Below are 18,462 nucleotides of genomic sequence, written 5' to 3'. Positions count from 1 at the left end.
CATACTAAATCTTCTCTCATGGTGATAGATGTTTTTCCAGTATGTTGCCACATGGGACAATTAATCAAACATTTTGGTCCAAACCTTTTTATTTTTCTGCCAGAGAAGAGTAGAAATTTAGGAGGCAAATGAACAAATGAGTAGGTGGACCTTGGTGAAAGTGGCTAGTAGTGTGGTTCTGTTTCTTTGGTTTTTGCATCTCATGTGATGTCTGAGTAAGCAAATTTAGGACTTCTGTTCTTTTAAAAAACTGATAAAATTTGCATATAGTGAGCAATTTAATCATTTTTATAAATATATATATATATATATATATATATATACATATATATATATACACACCCATGTAACCCATATACCTATCAAGATGTAGAACATATCTGGTTCTTTTGTACTTCCTTTCAGCCATTTTCTACCTTTTATAGGTGACCACTGCTCTGAGTTTTATCACCATAGATGTTTTGTGTTGCTCTTGAACTTTATGTAATTGGAATCATACAGAATGTACTCTTTTCTATTTGGTTTCTTTCACAAAATTTTTTTGAGACAGTGTGTCACAAGTTTATTCTTTTTTATTACTGAATAATATTCCCATTTACTGTAAGTTGTTTATCCATTCTCCTATTGATGGACATTTGGTTCATTTCCAGGCTTGTACTTTATGAATAAAGCTGCTATGAACATTCTTATACAGGTCTTTTTTTCAGGGACCTCAGTTTAGGGTTTTTATGCATAGAAATATCAGTTGACCTCATAGAGAATATCTTCAGCTGGTCTTACTCAGAAGATTCATATTTTTATTCAGAAAATATTTATTAAGCAGCTACTCTTGGTGCTGAGCTGGGTAGTAAGAAAACGGTGGTGAACAGGATGGAGGTAATTCCTGCTCTAATGAAATTTTACATTTTAGTGTCTAGAGACGGAAACATATAAACATACAATCAAGTAAGGTACCATGTTTGATAACTGATATAAAGGAAAAAAAAGCATAAGATGATATGATACAAAGTAACTTGGATATGAGAGATGGAGGGGAGACTCAAAAGAGGACTCCTTTAGTTAGGATGATACCTTGCTAGTTAGAGACCTTTCTGAGGGTGTAACATTTGAGGCGACATCTGAAAAATATGAAGTGAGTTTTATGAGGAGTCAGTGGAATAGTGTTCCAGGCAAAATGAACTGCATGTGCAGTGGCCCTGGTGGGGACTTGGCATATCGGAGGAATGGAGAAGAGGGGCATTGTGCCTAAAGCATGGTGGGCAAGAGGAGGATGGTATGACCTGAAGCTGGAGAGGTGGGTAGATGCCGGCTCCTTGAGGAGTTTCCACTTTTGTTCCATGAATAATGAGTTATTGTAAAAGCAGAGAAGCAACACTGCCTTATTCATACTTTACAGAGTTCTTTCTGGCTGCTACATGGAGAAGAGGGGGAAGCAAAAACAGAAGTGAGGAGATTAGTTACAAAGTTATTGGAGTTGGGAGATGGTGCCACATGGACTGTGGGTGTTAGGGATGGAGATGGAGAGAAGTGAGTATATCCAGGATATATTATAAGGGCTCCTAGAAAGACAGGAATTACTGATGCCTTATAGAGAGGGGATTTAAAAGTTTTAGTTTAGTCATAGTGTATTGCCATTTACTAAGGTGGGGCAGGGAGCTGGAGAAAGTATGGCTTCAAGGTGATGGAGGTGGGAAGTGGAAATCAAGAACTTTCTTAGTCCATGTCCCCTTAATGAACTCAGATTAACCAGTGCTTTTCATTTTCACAATAAAACATATTATCTGATGCCAAGGCACCCTGAACACTCAAAGGGAATAGACCACTTCTGGTGTGCTGTGTTCCTCTACTTTCAGTTGAAGTTTGTGCCACCAAGAGCTTCATTATGCTCATTGTTTTTTATCATTTTATCCTTTATCATAATTCATCGTCTCTTATAAACTGATGAATATTGAGTTTAAAAAGAGAGTTGTCTGCTTGAAACTGAAAGAGTTGTTTGTTTGAAAACTAACTTGAAAAAGCAGAGTGGGTCTATAAAAAGTTGCTGTAGAATTAAGCATGGGCAAACCAGCTGTAGAAGATTGAGAAAAATCGTAAACATCTAGAAGCTTTGTGCATTCAGAGTGTGTTGTTAGTGTATTTATATTCTTGTTCTATTTTTAGATAAAATAAAACTTGAAATCATAGGACAGTCCAGGGTGTTCTAGGAAGATGATATGGAACATTTGTACGTGGGCTCACATTCAGAGAAAGTCTTATATGAAACGATTGGCTAGTGAATGAATGAATTGGTTTTGTGTTTTAAATAAAAAGGACGTATTTACAGTCTGTGTCCTTCTTTATGATTCTGTCCTTCACCCAGAGAATATTCAATTTTTGAAAAATTTAAACAACCACTCATCAACCTGGTTAAGAGGATTTGCAATAAAAAGCTGAATGTGGCAGCAGGGAAGATTAACTGTGGACTTGGTTATACGCATCTGAAGCTTAGGGGTAGGTCGGGGGGAGATTCCCATTTGGCAATCATTGGCATCAAAAGGAGTATGAATGCACGTGGCCAGATGAGCTCACTTAGTAGGAGTGAGTGAAGATAGAGGTCTGAAAAGTGAACCTTGTGCCAGGCTAACATGTCTACATTGGGAGGAGGAGAAACCAGCGAAAGAGAAAGATGGAGCAGCCAGTGGGGCAGAGGGGCCACCAGGAGAGTGTCTGGGAAGCAGAGAGGAGCGTTCAAAGTCAGGCATCACCTGGGTCAAGTGCTGCTGACAAAACAGGTGGGAGGACAGAGGACTGGCCACTGGACTCGGCACCTGGAAACTTTGGACCTGGATGAGGACAGTTTCCATGACGTGATGGATTGTAGAGCAGGTGGCGTGGGTCCATCAGGGAGAACAGGGTGGAGATAATTCTTTTGAGAAGTTTTGCTGTGGAGTGGGGAGAGAGAGGTGGGGAGATAAGGTCAAGACACCGTACCACTGTTGCCTTCTGTGAATTCACTGAGTAATTTCACCTAGGAAGGCTCAGTTTCCTTATCTTTAACTGAAAATAGTGATATTCTGCCCCCCTTAGCAGGGCTGTTAGGAGGAACAGATGTGTTAATGGATGTTCAAGTGTTTGGTGACTGTCACTGACTGAGACACCATCGTTTTTGCCTTTGCCATTGTTTGCCTTCATCTCAGCCAAAAAAGAAGGGAAACTGCTACTCTGGGTGTTACTCTGGGTGGAATCTTGTAATGGAGAAAGGGAGGGTGGTAATGGAGGTCACTAGTAGTGGGTGGAGAGGTGGAATTCAGGCATGATTTAAATGGAGTATTTTAGACCCCTGAAATGACAGGAAAATATTTTTAATATTCAGAATATATGAACTTTAATGGGTACAAAGCACTGTGTTTGACTAGGACCCAGCTTCTGCCTTTAGGGAAGGATGCGGGCCACAGGCTTTGTTTCGCAGATGTTTGCTGTATAACTTTGGCAAAGGTAATAAAAACGCTCTGAGAAAGAAAAGACCACCAGATAAGGAGCCAATGGTGCAGAAAATTATAATTTTTGAGAGGAAGCGTAGCAATTTTTTAGAGATTTGACAGGAAAGGACAAATAGCTATTTTCTAAATCAACCTGTATTTAGTTTATTTCTCCCTGTTCTGTGTGTATAGTTTCAGCATAGTTTTGGTTAGCCAGCATTGACTAAAGCCTGGAACTACTGTGTGTTGTGGCTACATAAAAGAAGCTGTGAGTTGGGTATATAAATATAATAAAAAGAATAGAATTTTTGGTAACTTTCCTAATGTTCACTTTTTTGTTACTCAGTGTTGAAGGAGATAAATATTGTCTTGAAAGGAGTATACAGTAGAATAAATATTTTAAAGCCTGAAAATAAAGTAAATAAATTTAGTAATTTTTGTTGCGTTGATATTTCTCGTTTTTCTTAAAAAAGTAATTGATTGTCCAGACATTATCACAATACTAATAGAAATCAAAATTAAAGCAAGAAGAATAATCAGTTTGCTACCTCAATTAATTTTTGGTTTTGTATTTTTGTTTTCCTTTGTCTTTGACCATTTACATTTGACTTAGTTTAAAATAAGAATGGTTAATTAATGGAATGCTTTTGGCTGCAAACAACAGAAAACCTGATGGTGACTTAGGAAATGCATATTTGTCCCCCTGCTCCCTGGCCCTCTGCCTCATAATAAAGAACTTTGGAGGTGGGTGGTTGCAAGCATTCATTAGCTTAGGTTTCCAATGATGCTGGAGCCAACATATCTGGTATTTCTCTTGGGCCTTTTCTCTCATGCCTTTTGTCTTATGGATGGAATATGGCTCCTATAATTTCAGGTGTCACATCTGCATTCAAGGTGAGAAGAAGGTGAGACCATGGAGGGTGTGGGCGGGGAGACTAGTGCCAGATGTGTCCGTCACTTTTTTATCTGGGATGCCAAAGTTTTCCAGAATCTCTCTCAATAGATTTCTCTTTAGTTGTTTTTTTTGGGGGCAGTGGACAAAGGGGCGCAGTTTGGTCACATGGCTATTCCCAGTTGCAAAGGAGCCTAGGAAATTAAGTGGATTTTCCTCATTACTATCTCATAGCTCATGGCTTGCTGCTAGACACATTGTCTTCCCCCCAAAATTAGTTGTTTTGTTGTCAAAGGAAGGGGAGGAGAGTGGTTATTAGGGAGGTAATCTACAGTGTGTAGCGTAAATGGAGAACTTCTTTTTTGTCGTCTTCTTCTGCACAATTAATATGTCCCTTGTTGCTACAAACCAGTAGTGGGTTAAGCAGCTAATCTACCTATAAATCAAATAAAACACATTTTGTCCTCAATTTCAGAATACATGGGTTTTAAGATACAATATTAAAAAATAAGGAATAAATTCTGAGTAACTGTCTATTCTTAATAATTGACATCTCTGTTTCATCCATGCTTTTTTGGTGTGACTTAGAGGGAAGACATGCTGGAGGAGGAAAAGATTGTTATTTACCTGTAGTGCTGTGTAATATAAAAGTAGTAGTTGTTTATGCTCTATTCCACTCCCCTATCTGTGTAGACCCAACTGTTCTGGATTTTTCTTTACTTCTTTCTTTCCCTTGCAGTGTATAGATAGTCCACACTTTGCATGGTAGTGCTGGACCATAAAAATGGCTGTGCAAACCGGAACTGTGCAAAGGGATCTTAATGGCAAAAAATTACACTTTTTCCATGACCTTTAGACATTTTTGTCAAAACATTAAAAACTCTTTTACTGGTGGTTATAAATGTATAGAGAAACAAACAAAAAAGTAATTAAAATGAATATTTATTTAGTACACTAATTTAAAACATCAGAATTAAAGTAGGTTTTTTCTGTCTAAAAAACCCTTTATCAAGAGTAGTTTGAACAGTGCTTGCTTTCCTGTCATGTAAGTTATGATATGGAGTGAGCATCTGTTTATGTCATGGTGAATTGTCAAACTCTTTTTAATTTTGGATCAGCTTTCAAAATTTTATCCTTTGCTCTTTCCATGTTGTACAGTATCTCTCAGCGTTCCTTTTGTGTCAGCTTTTTTGCCAGTGTCACTTCTTCTGGGACATCTTCATCCTTTTTGTCACAACTACATTCCTTATTTATGTTGACAGGCTTGTCTTCACTAAGTTCCTCTGACTGAAGATCTCGAGTCTCTTGAACGGTGGCAGTGTTGAAAATTCCCACAATGAATTATTTCTTCCATAACGTCACTTATTTTTTATTAGAATTGCTCTTCCAACATTATCACTTTTTGTTTCTTTGCTTCGCTTTCATCTTAGTTGGCTAGCGCCCTTTTTTGATGATCGATATTTGTAAAATGTCATGTGGATTTATCACTGGGAGACAAGGAGGTAACACAACTACACACTTAGCTGTTTGTGCACAGTGACCCATCCGTGACAGACGTTGAGTGAAATGACATGATTGGTCACTGATCATGATGGGCATCTAACGTTTACATAGTTTACATAGTGATCTTTGAACTAAAGACCTAGTAGTGAAGTTTATACTTTATGCAATTACTCAGTTACTATACCATGTAATTGAAGTTTGAACCAGGTTGTTGAGTGACTGGTATTATTTAACTGAGCTGTGGTAACTGACGTTTGTCTGTGTCAGAGCTAGGCAAATCGAGAACCGTGTTTGTGAAAAGGAATGGTGCAGTTCAGCATGCTCCTCTGTCCTTTGTAGTTCCCACACATGGGCATCTGCATTCTCCCCCTGACAGGATTGCCATGGACTCTCATTGTTGTTAGAATATTTATCAATAATTCTTGTGGTGGGGCTTCCCTGGTGGCGCAGTGGTTGAGAGTCCGCCTGCCGATGCAGGGGATACGGGTTCGTGCCCCGGTCTGGGAAGATCCCACATGCCGCGGAGCGGCTGGGCCCGTGAGCCATGGCCGCTGAGCCTGCACATCCGGAGCCTGTGCTCCGCAACGGGAGAGGCCACAACAGTGAGAGGCCCACGTACCGCAAAAAAAAAAAAATAATAATTCTTGTGGTGTATGCGATGAAGTGATGACATGTTTTAAATTTATCTTTTGTTTTGATACAAAAAGTAAAAGGTAGTTGTGTTAGTATTAAGCATTTTTGAAAAAGAAAGCTTTCTTTTGGAATGAAGTGCTAATAAACTCATTGGACAATGGAGGTTCTTAGGTCCTGCTACGGAACTGACTGAATTGTTACATAACCTTGTTACATAACAGAAAGAGTTCCTACAAAGAAGAGATACTTTGGGAAAACAAAGAGACCCAATGCACAGGATAATCTAGATTTCATAAATATCAGTTTCAAACAGCTAGCCCTGGATATTACTAGAAGGGGCTCTTTTATTCTTAGAGTATTAAAAGAGGTTGGGGGTATTGTTTGATCTCAGCATTTTTGATGTTTCAAGCCTTTTTTTCCCCTTCATTTTTCACAAGCATATTGTCGAAATCGTTTCCATGTCTTTTTCTTTAATAACAGAGTTTACAGTTGGATGTACATGAAATTCTTTGCCTTCTCCCACCACTTTTATGAAGTAATTTAAGTTTTCAATTAATTTCATTGGTTTTTAGGTAAAGCAGTACTTGTATAGGGTGGTGAAATGAAAGATAATCAGACCTTTTCCGTTGTGTGAATCTTTCATTCTTCAATTTCTAATGAACAAGTTTAGAAAATCTTGCAATGCTTTATACAGTGTTGTGTGTTGAAAACCACTCTAAAGAGATTCTACAACTTTTAATTTTGTGTTCTTTAGCCACCACATAGGGACATCAAATTGGCCACATGTTTCAGAAAGAAAATGTTGGGCCTTGCGTTGTGTGCTTCACATAAATATATTCTATTCTTTTGAAGTATATTGTGGGTAACATTTTTCCCTTTTATCCACCATCTTGAAATTATTATATAAACGCTTAACTGTATCATACTAAATCACTGTTATTTTTTGGGTGAGAGGTAGGTTAAGATCAAAGGAAATAAATGCACAGAAAACAACATGTTTTCGTCAGATTGTTCTATTTGTACTTGTGTACATGTTTGTGTATTATGTGTGCAGAGGAAGGAGTAATTAGTCTTTTATAGACATTTACTTGATCTGGAGTCTTTCCGTGTTTCTCAAAAAGATGGTTAATGCATAGATATATGAGTAAACAGAAGAAACTTCTTTGCCTTCTCTTTTACATAAAGAAATATACTTTATATATTTGTGGGGTTTTTAAAAATAAAACTGTAAATTCATCCTGTGGAGTGATTATCTTCCATTTGAAATTATTTCTTTGAATTGTAAGTAATATATTAAAAATTATATTTTCCTGTCCTAAGACTATCTTGGTTACTGATTAAGCCTATAAGACTTAACATGTAAATCAGTAAGTCAGTAACTTAAGTACTTGTATTACTAGATTACCACCACCTCATGCATTTATGTAGGTTATACAGTCTGATGACCATTATTCCTTTGCAATATAATTTGATGGGGTTTGTTTATTTATTTATTTATTTATTTCCCCATTTTCTTAAATCACTTTTTATTTTAATTAATTAATTAAAGTGAAAGCAAGTTTATTTAGAGAGATACATGTTCCATAGGCAGAAGGCGGACTCTTTTTAAACCTCTTTTTCAACTTTGAAGTTGGTCCTTTTTTTTTTTTGAATTTAATTTAATTTATTTTTTTATACGGCAGGTTCTTATTAGTTATCTATTTTATACATATTTGTGTATATATGTCAATCCCAATCTCCCAATTCATCCCCCCGCCACCATGGGGTTTCTTTAAATGTCTGTGGTTTGCAGCACTTTATGTCAATTCATCAGTTATCCAAATCCAGAACTTTCAACCCCTGATAGCTGGACAATTGCAGTATTTTTTTTTTCTTCTGTTTCAGAAAAAGTTTCTAAGTTCTCAAATAAAGATTCAATAGCTAGTCGGCTGGATTTTTTCCCGAGTCTTCCTTAAACCCTTATGAAGCTATGCCTTAAATTTATACTGAGTTTTAAAGTTATAAGTGAGATAAGAGTAAGACAAGAAATCTGTTAACAGACCTTAACTGCTGTTTTTATTTTGTAAGGGAAGTAACCTGTGGTTTTCCAGACTTGTTATAGGTTGACATCATATGTTCAGACTTGTAAATCCTCCCTCCACTTTTACTATTCATCAGCTCTGTAGAGCCTCCTCTAAATTTTGGTGTTTAACAGAATCAATGAAGGGGAAAAAAAGAGCATTCCTTCATTATCATTGAGATAATCTCAGCTGATCTTGTATATAATGTGCAAATCACCATATTATAGCTTTCCTAAAAGGAAATGCCTCCAGTGAATGGAATTTCACTGGAGCTACAGATAGAAATCTTCCTGTCTGGGAATTGGCTCAGACCATGATGTTAAGAGCATCAGATTCTAAGTCAGAACTTGTAAATATGTCCTCATATGATATCACCATGTACTAATGACCTGAGTTGACCCATCACAGATGTAGTAGTGATGACACATGTGTAGCTAATAAGGCCAGCAGAATAGACCAATACATGAGAAGACAAATGTGTATACACACACACACACACACACACACACACACACACACGGATCAATAACAAGGATGTTTTAAGATCAGAAGATAAGACCCACTGCTTAATTAGGTTGAAGGAAAACTGTCTGGAGTTTTCAAAGGCCTGATTGGCCCACCTCTTCTGTAATCAGCCTAGAACATTTTGAATCAAAAGTCAGATGCCAGAAACTATTCAGAATTCAAGACCTGGGCTGGGATTACTTGAGGAGTGGAGGAAGTGGGGCATGCTGAAATGGGGTACAGTAGACCGGGATTTCTAGTCTAGGTTTGCTGTTAACTAGTCCAGAGACCTTGGGCAAACACGGAGTCTCTCTAGACTTCAGTTTCCTCAGCAGTAAAGTCAGCATGCTGGACCAAGTGATTACCATCTTTCTTTCCAGCCTGATAATTCTCTAATATATTATCATTGGCAACATGGAGTTTGTCCAAACCTCTTGATCCTCTCATTGGGAGATCCTTTATTTTAGTGTATGCTAAACCTGGCCGGCCATTATCTTTATCAGGATAGTTGTAAAACTAGATTTTTAGGCTCTTCTCTCAATATACTGATAAAAATCTGCAGGGGTGTGTGAGGTATTGGGCCAGCATTTGAGACTCATTGCTTTTTCTGCCTAATATGTCACAGTGGGCCTAGAAAAGCTGCTTAGTAATCGTTGCTTAAATGAACATAGAACGTTCTAGAGGAGTTAGTAATTATATACATGATTGCATTCAGTTAGTAACTTCATGTCCAGTCTTATTCATTTAGCTCTCCTGAAGGTACGCTAGAGCTCTTCTCTCCTTTCTCCTTATTCCAGAATTTGTCTCCAGGTCATTGTCATTTTCCACAGGTACCGGACACAGTGCCCATTTAATGAAACCGTGTTTGAATGGATGAATCTAAGCTTTTATTACCACCCCCTCTTCAGGCCCTGAACCATTCCAGTTTCTTATTATACATTTCATGTCATGCCTTAGCTCAGCATGTCTAGAGTCAAGCTCCATCACTGTCTCCTGGGTGACTGCAGTAGCATCACAACCCGTCTGCTCTTGCCTTTCCAGTCAGTTCTATACCCAGCATTTGTGGAATCATTTAAAAAATCATTAATGGAATCATTAAAAAAATCAAAATCATTTGATTTTGTCATGACCCTGTTTAAACTCTTCAGTGACTTCCAGCTGCTCTTAAGAATAAAGTATAGGCCCCTTAACAGAGCCCACAGGACTCGATAAGAGCAGGTGCCTGTCTTTCTTTTCAGTCTTTTGCTCTTTTACTCTCAGTCTGGGTCACACTCTCAAGATTCTGCCTGAGTCAGGTCCTTTGTCCCCATGATTCCAGATCCCAGGAATATTGCCTCTCCCTCTCCCACCTGTCATTTAAACCGTCGTGCTGCTCCAGCTGCCTCTCTGAGTGTGCTTATTTGATGTCTTTCTCTTTCCCTAGAGTGCAGGTTCCAGGAGGACAGGGATTGTATCTGTTTTGGTTGCCATGGTTTCTCAGCTTGGCCTATAATAAGTACTCAATTGGTTTAATGAATACAGGCACTATGTTTTGTTTTGTTTTGTTTTTGCTTGCTTCTTTTTGATATATTTACCACCCTCAAGTCTATACCTTTTTACCTTGGTGGCTGGATGGTTGCAGTATCTTCCTTTTTCCATTCCTCTTTACTTCTGTGTATTATCCCAAGATACATTTCCTTAAAAATACCTTCATTGGTCTTGTCCTTCTTCTGAGAGAAACTTTAATAGAATCTTTACTATATGTAGATTAAAACCCAAAGTTTTTAGAACTGACTTTATGAACCCTCTTGAAACTTGAGCCCAGCCTACTCTTGCATTATTTCTCTTCTGAATAATCGTTTTTTCTCTTACCAACTGCATTTCTGTATTTGATTTTTCATGGAGTTGCTGAAAGTTCTCATTTCTAAGTTTTTCTCATGTCTCTTTCTCTTTCTCATTTATTCTCTTTCTCTGGAATAAATGATAATTAATAATGGAATACCAGCCACTTCTCCACCTACTGAAATTCTAGTCCAAGTCCTTTGGATTAAGGTCCAGCTCAAATGCCACCCAGATCAAAACCCATTCCTTTCTTCTACTTAGTACGTGTAATGGGCACTCAATAAATGCTTGTTGAATTGAATTATCTACTACCTTTGACATTTTAAGATTGGTGTGTGATTATTTTATCATATCTATGCAGGCATATGGAAACATGAGCATTTTGTTTTTTTATCCTTATCACAGTGCCTAGAAACAATGCCTTTACTCAATTGATATTACTAACTTAACTTAAACATCTACAGCCAATGATTCTAATGTTAATTTTGAGAGAGCAAAGTGTATGTTATTTTCTTTAATTGTAAGTCTTATGGTCTTTCAAGATAAGTTTGAATCTTCTTTTAATTGCTGCAAGCATACATTAGTTCAAAACTATGTCTCACTTTTAACAAGCTTGTATTTGGGGATGTAATGAAAGAAGAGTTTGGTTATCTGAAATATTACTATTGATAATAATATTATTGAGTAAGTGAGGGAAATGATTGTTGGGAAATAATTTCTTAGAAACAGCTCACAGTTGCAGCTGACCATTTCCAGAGGTGAGTCAGGAAGTGTCCACAAGGGGGCGTGCCCATCTAGCCATCTAGAGAAATGTGACCATGTCCCTCTCCTGTTATGCAGGTAAAAATGCCTGTTTTACAAATGTACTCCTAGACTATGTGTCTTTTTCTAGGAAAAAGAATAGACCTTCACCTTAACAAAATTCCTACCCACTTTCTAGCACCTGTTTATTTTGGTGGTGTGATTTTCCGAGGAGGGATGGGGGACAGAATGGAAATGGGGATTGCCTTGCAAGCTAAGACAAGTCTATGATGCTTATGATTGTGCTTTTTTTTTTTTCTTCTGTGTTGAAAGCATTTTTATTTTACAAGCATTGCCATCTCTTCTGTGGTCATTGTATGTCGTTTGCTCAAGGGATAGGCAGTGCTCCATTTTTATTGCTCCACTGATTTGTGTCACCTGAGGTTATGAGGAACTAGCAAGTGACCGTGAGGAGTGCACAGGCTTTGACTGGACTTTCTACCAGAGGTCATGGCCTCTTGGGATCTTCAGTTTTTGTTTTTGTTTTTTTCCAGTACCTATTTTACCTTGACTTCAACATTATCACCAGCAAACATTTATTGAGTACTATTTATATACAGATTTTTAAGTAGGCTTTAGGAGTAAATAGAGAGGCCCTGCCCATTTGGTCCAGAGGAATTAAACAATAAAGGGAAATCATACCATTTGGTATGTGCTAGAAGAATGAAACCATCCGTGAGAGCTGTAGGGATTAGCAGGATGGATAAATTACCATAAGCACCTGGTAGGCTTTATGGAAGAGGTGGAATTTAAGCTGGGGCTTGGATAAAGAGTAGGGCTTACATAACTGTAGAGAGAAAGAAAGTCGTAGTTTAGAAGAAGCCTGTGAGAAGCACCACAGAGTTTCTGCAGGACAGTGGTTTCGAACCTAAATGCTTATGGGGGCCAGGCAGGTAGCCTAAACATGTGAGACTATCTAGAGGGGTGGCGGGGGTAGCAATACATGTTCCATTTTTAGGTATTCAAAAACCAAAATAGTGCACTTTGCTGGTCAAACCAAGCTCTGGTTTCGACAGCCTGCAATCCCCAGTGGGGGCAGGCCAGCTTATAGGATTCAACTGTCCACAGAATTTAGCAAAGTAAAATAGACCATAGAGGAAGTAAGTACACAGGCAGAGCTGCCCCTGAACGTCTGTTTGCACTAACTGTACTTAGAAGCAAATGAGGACAGTGTTTTGAAACACAGTATGTGTGAGTGGGGCCTGTCCTGGTGGTTATTTGCGTTAAACACAGGCTTTTGAGTGTTGGGAATCTCTGAAAACATCATTGAGGTTAATTTGAATGGCGTTAGAATTTCTAAGATATAGTACTATCATGATTAGTTTAGATTTTATTTTACATCCTAGAATATACTTAGTTCCTTCCTACTCTTTGTAATTCTTTGATTTATCTCTGATTTCTAATAAGATTTTAATCTATTGAGGAAAAAAAAGAAAATAAGTATATGGGCATTTTTTGGCTCCTTTTTGCTTTTTAATATGCTGATCTTTAGTTGTTATATATTTATGATTTTGAATAATAATTTCTATTTTTGTGAGTATACTCGTAATTATACAGTCAAATGAATATTGCTTTAGAAATCTCATATCAAATAAAGTAACTTATTACTGTGTTATTAAAGTCGGTGTCAGTTATTGTTCTTCAATCTGGGGAGGGTGGAACTTAAATCCAGGTTAATGACCCATCCCAATTGTCATGGTGTTTCATTGGCAGGAATAGACTCCAGATTGTCCAAGTTACCTTCGAGTCCTTTATCTGTTATTCCCCACTGCTTTAAGACTCAGTTCAAAGGCCACTGGAGCTCTGGAATTTGAAAGAAAAAGTGTAATTTTATCCTGAGAAGGTAAATATAAGCTCTGAAATGAAAGACCAGAGGTCCAGACCACGGCCAGGTGTTCCTGGAAAGAGCCAAATTGGACAACTAAATTGCAAAAGGTTGCCTGCTCTTATTAAATAGACTTTATTGCTGTCTATTTAATTAGCAAGGTCTTAGCTCATTTATTTATGTGTTTTTTAATCTGCCCAGGTAATGACATTCATAGCCTATTAGTGTGTGTGCTGGTAGCATGTTGTGCTATCTGTGTGGTTGAAGTCCTCTCATATGCGCCTCTATGAAGTGAAACTGCCAAATAATTTCAATTCCTTCCTTCTCCCTTGAACATGTTTCCCAGACGGCACTGACTGAGTTTAAGATAGTGAAGGATGACCAGTGGAAAAAGTGAAGTTAAGACTCAAATACTGTACGGGTATTAATTATTTAGAGCTTTTAGGAAAGCAGTCTGGAATTAAAGAAACTGAATTGGTTAGTCAAAAACAAGGAGTGTGATCTGGTGCCAGATGATTGATTTAAGGGGTTGGGAAGGCAGTAAAGAAGTGTTACCAAAAGAAAACATTGAACGGTGGAGTGTGTGACCAATATAAAGATATATCATTTCTTTATAGATAAAGTGAGAGGCTTAGTGTTTGATGGTAAGAGCCTTAGAAGTTTGTTTTGAACAGTAGACCAAAGGGCATGCACAACGTCCTGAAATAAAGATCACTTCCACATTGTGAGAAACGAGTCTGGACTTCAGTTTGGTTACTATGGGACCAGCGAAAGATTTCTCAGCGGTTGTTTAAGGATGTGCTTTTGAGACAGAACCCATTTAGGAGTGATGTGCGAAAGCATTACATTCAGGGGATATCTAAATATGAAATAATCAGAGAAACGTGAGGTTATAGGAAAACTACTTTGGATAGGCTGAGTCTGGATTGTGCATAAAAATTGAGCAAGATGCAGTTTCAGAGGACAAGAAGTTTGAGTTATTGATGAGGTTCAATTAAAAAGTATTTATCTTATGACACTTTGTTAGTTGCTCCTTCCAGGTGGAAGCGGGGGAAGACAAGCCACCAAAGAGCTTGGAACAAGCCAGTGTATAAAAGTCTTCCAGACAGGGGTTTAGGTTGTACTTTTAGGGCCAGGGCCCCGGTGTGGATGGGAAATGATTCAGGAGACCTTTCCTGGAGTTACTGAGGCCCTGGGACTTGAAGAAGGGCCGCATTTTGATGTGGGGCAAGGGTAGGGGAGGAGAGAGCAGTATTTGCACTGGATGATGTGCAAGCAAGTCAGGATGCCATCTATAGTGTGTGGTTTAATAGTATCTGCTGTTACTCCAGAAGAGCCAAGGTTCATACTGGAGGAGAAGGCGGGAGGGCCAGGCCTCTGCTGAGGTTTAAACCAACAAATTGTTTTGTCACAGAATCAGTTTTGTGCTTCTTTTTCCTTTTTATTTATTTTATTGCTTTTTGGATCTTTTCACCTAGTGTTTATTCCTCTTTCATTGATTTTTCATCTTATCGCTGTTTGTTCTCCTCGTGTTTATCTTATTCTCTTTCTAACTTGTGTAGTTGGACACTGAGCTTATTAATTTTGTTTCCTTTTCTAATATTAATATTTTGGGTATTAATTTCCCTCTAAGTGCCACTTTTACTATATCTCTCACAAGGTTTGAAATGTAATATTTTTCTTTTCATTCATTATTAAATATTTTTGTTTCTATTTAGATTTCTTATTTGATCCATAAGTTATTTAGAAGTACTTTTTTCTTTTTTAATTTTTAAATTTTATTTACCTTTATTGACTCCTAACTTAATTGTATTGTAGTTAGAGAGTGTATTCTGTTCGATAATGTTTCTTTTTCTTTTCTTTTTTTTTTTTTTACATCTTTATTGGAGTATAATTGCTTTACAATGGTGTGTTAGTTTCTGCTTTACAACAAAGCGAATCAGTTATACATATACATATGTTCCCATATCTCTTCCCTCTTGCGTCTCCCTCCCACCCAGCCTCCCTATCCCACCCCTCTAGGTGGTCACAAACCACCGAGCTGATCTCCCTGTGCTATGCGGCTGCTTCCCAGTAGCTATCTATTTTACGTTTGGTAGTGTATATATGTCCATTCCATTCTCTCACTTTGTCACAGCTTACCCTTCCCCATCCCCATATCCTCAAGTCCACGTTCTAGTAGGTCTGTGTCTTTATTTCCGTCTTACCCCTAGGTTCTTCATGACCTTTTTTTTTTCCCCCTTAGATTCCATATATATGTGTTAGCATACGGTATTTGTATTTATCTTTCTGACTTACTTCACTCTATAGGACAGACTCTAGGTCCATCCACCTCACTACAAATAACTCAATTTTGTTTCTTTTTATGGCTGAGTAATATTCCATTGTATATATGTGCCACATCTTCTTTATCCATTCATCTGTTGATGGACACTTAGGTTGCTTCCATGTCCTGGCTATTGTAAATAGAGCTGCAATGAATATTTTGGTACATGACTCTTTTTGAATTATGGTTTTCTCAGGGTATATGCCCAATAGTGGGATTGCTGGGTCATATGGTAGTTGTATTTGTAGTTTTTTAAGGAACCTCCATACTGTTCTCCATAGTGGCTGTATCAATTTACATTCCCACCAACAGCGCAAGAGTGTTCCCTTTTCTCCACACCCTCTCCAGCATTTATTGTTTCTAGATTGTTTGATGATGGCCATTCTGACTGGTGTGAGATGATAATCTCATTGTAGTTTTGATTTGCATTTCTCTAATTATTAATGATGTTGAGCATTCTTTCATGTGTTTGTTGGCAATCTGTATATCTTCTTTGGAGAAATGTCTATTTAAGGTCTTCTGCCCATTTTTGGATTGGGTTGTTTGTTTTTTGTTATTGAGCTGTATGAGCTGCTTGTAAATTTTGGAGATTAATCCTTTGTCAGTTGCTTCATTTGCAAAGATTTTCTCCCATTCTGAGGGTTGTCTTTTGGTCTTGTTTATGGTTTCCTTTGCTGTGCAAAAGCTTTGAAGTTTCATTAGGTCCCATTTGTTTATTTTTGTTTTTATTTCCATTTCTGTAGGAGGTGGGTCAAAAAGGATCTTGCTGTGATTTATGTCATAGAGTGTTCTGCCTATGTTTTCCTCTAAGAGTTTGATAAGTGTCTGGGCTTACATTTAGTTCTTTAATCCATTTTGAGTTTATTTTTGTGTATGGTGTTAGGAAGTGTTCTAATTTCATACTTTTACATGTACCTGTCCAGGTTTCCCAGCACCACTTATTGAAGAGTCTGTCTTTTCTCCACTGTATATTCTTGCCTCCTTTATCAAAGATAAGGTGACCATATGTGCGTGCGTTTATCTCTGGGCTTTCTATTCTGTTCCATTGATCTATATTTCTGTTTTTGTGCCTTGATAAATGTTTCTTGAAATTTGTTGTGATTTAGTTTATGGATTAATGTATGGTCAACTTTTGTAAATATTTATTTGTGTTTGAAAAGAATGCCTCCACTCTAATTGGTACAGAATTCTGTGAATGCCTATCTAATTAAGCTTTTTAATATGCTGTTCAGATCTTTTATTTCTTACTGATTATTATTATTATTTTGGTCATTTGACCTATTCATAGTTGGGAGAAATGTGTTAAAACATCTCATTGTGGGCTTCCCTGGTGGCGCTGTGGTTGAGAGTCCACCTGCTGATGCAGGGGACACGGGTTCGTGCCCCGGTCCAGGAAGATCCCACATGCCACGGAGCGGCTAGGCCCATGAGCCATGGCCTCTGAGCCTGTGTGTCTGGAGCCTGTGCTCCTCAACGGGAGAGGCCACAACAGTGAGAGGCCCGTGTACCACAAAAAAAAAAAAAAAAAAAAAACAACAAACCCTCATTGTGAGGTATTATGGTTTGCTGATTTCTCCTTGTTGCTCTGTTTTTGCTTTACATACATTTGAGGCTATTTTTTATTTTAGGTACATACAAATTTAGAATTACTATATCTCCCTGGTGTATCTAAACTTTCAGTATTTATCACATAGAGACCCTTTAGTTCTATTAACTTTTTGTCTTAAAACTTAATTTTCTTGATGTTAATATAGCTACATTGTTTGGATTGGTACCTGCTTGGTATCTCTCTGTTTTCCCTGTCCTCTTACTTCCAGCTTTTCCATGTCCTTATTTTTCAAGTGTATCTCTGATAAATAACATATAGCCAGATTTTAAAACCCAATCTTGACCTTCTAATAATAACCATTATTATTTTTAATTTATTTATTTTGGGCTGCGTTGGGTCTTTGTTGCTGCACACAGGCTCTCTCTAGCCGTGGTGAGCGGGGGCTACTCTTTGTTGCGGTGCATGGGCTTCTCATTTTGGTGGCTTCTCTTGTTGTGGAGCATGGGCTCTAGGCACGCGGGCTTCAGTAGTTGTGGCATGTGGGCTCAGTAGTTGTGGCTCATGGGCTCTAGAGTGGAGGCTCAGTAGTTGTGGCACACAGGCTTAGTTGCTCTGCGGCATGTGGGATCTTCCTGGTCCAGGGCTTGAACACGTGTCCCCTGCACTGGCAGGTGGATTCTTAACCACTGCACCACAAGGGAAGTCCCTAACCGTTATTATTTTTAAAGACAATATTAATTTTGATTTACATGAAGTTTTGCCATTTTATTTGCTTACCTATTCCTTGTTTCATTCCTGAATGTCCTTTTCCTTCTTGGATTATTGTCTTAGTCCTTTCAGACTGCTATAACAAAATACCATAGATCGGATGGCTTACAAACAATAGAAATTTATTTATCACAGTTCTGGAGGCTGGGAAGTCCAACGTCAAGGTGTAGGCAGATTTGGTGTCTGGTGAGGACCCACTTCCTAGATGGCTATCTTTTTTGCTATAACCTTACATGGCAGAAGGGACAAGGGAGCTTCTTGGGCTTCTTCTAGAATGCATAATCCCATTCATGAGGGCTCTGACTTCATGACCTAATCATCT

The 18,462-nt window shown here is 38.0% G+C and overlaps 1 protein-coding gene across 4 annotated transcripts in view; it reads left to right on the top strand.

The window, feature by feature from the left end:
• Positions 1-18,462, top strand: part of TASP1 (taspase 1) — a 241,286-nt gene that overhangs the window by 74,845 nt on the left and 147,979 nt on the right. The window lies entirely within an intron of this gene.

Source organism: Mesoplodon bidens (genome assembly GCF_964165515.1).
Source record: "Mesoplodon bidens genome assembly, chromosome: 15".
Taxonomy (NCBI): Eukaryota; Metazoa; Chordata; class Mammalia; order Artiodactyla; family Ziphiidae; genus Mesoplodon; species Mesoplodon bidens.
The sequence above is the reverse complement of the archived record's forward strand: the minus strand, read 5'-3'. Positions and strand labels throughout refer to the sequence as shown.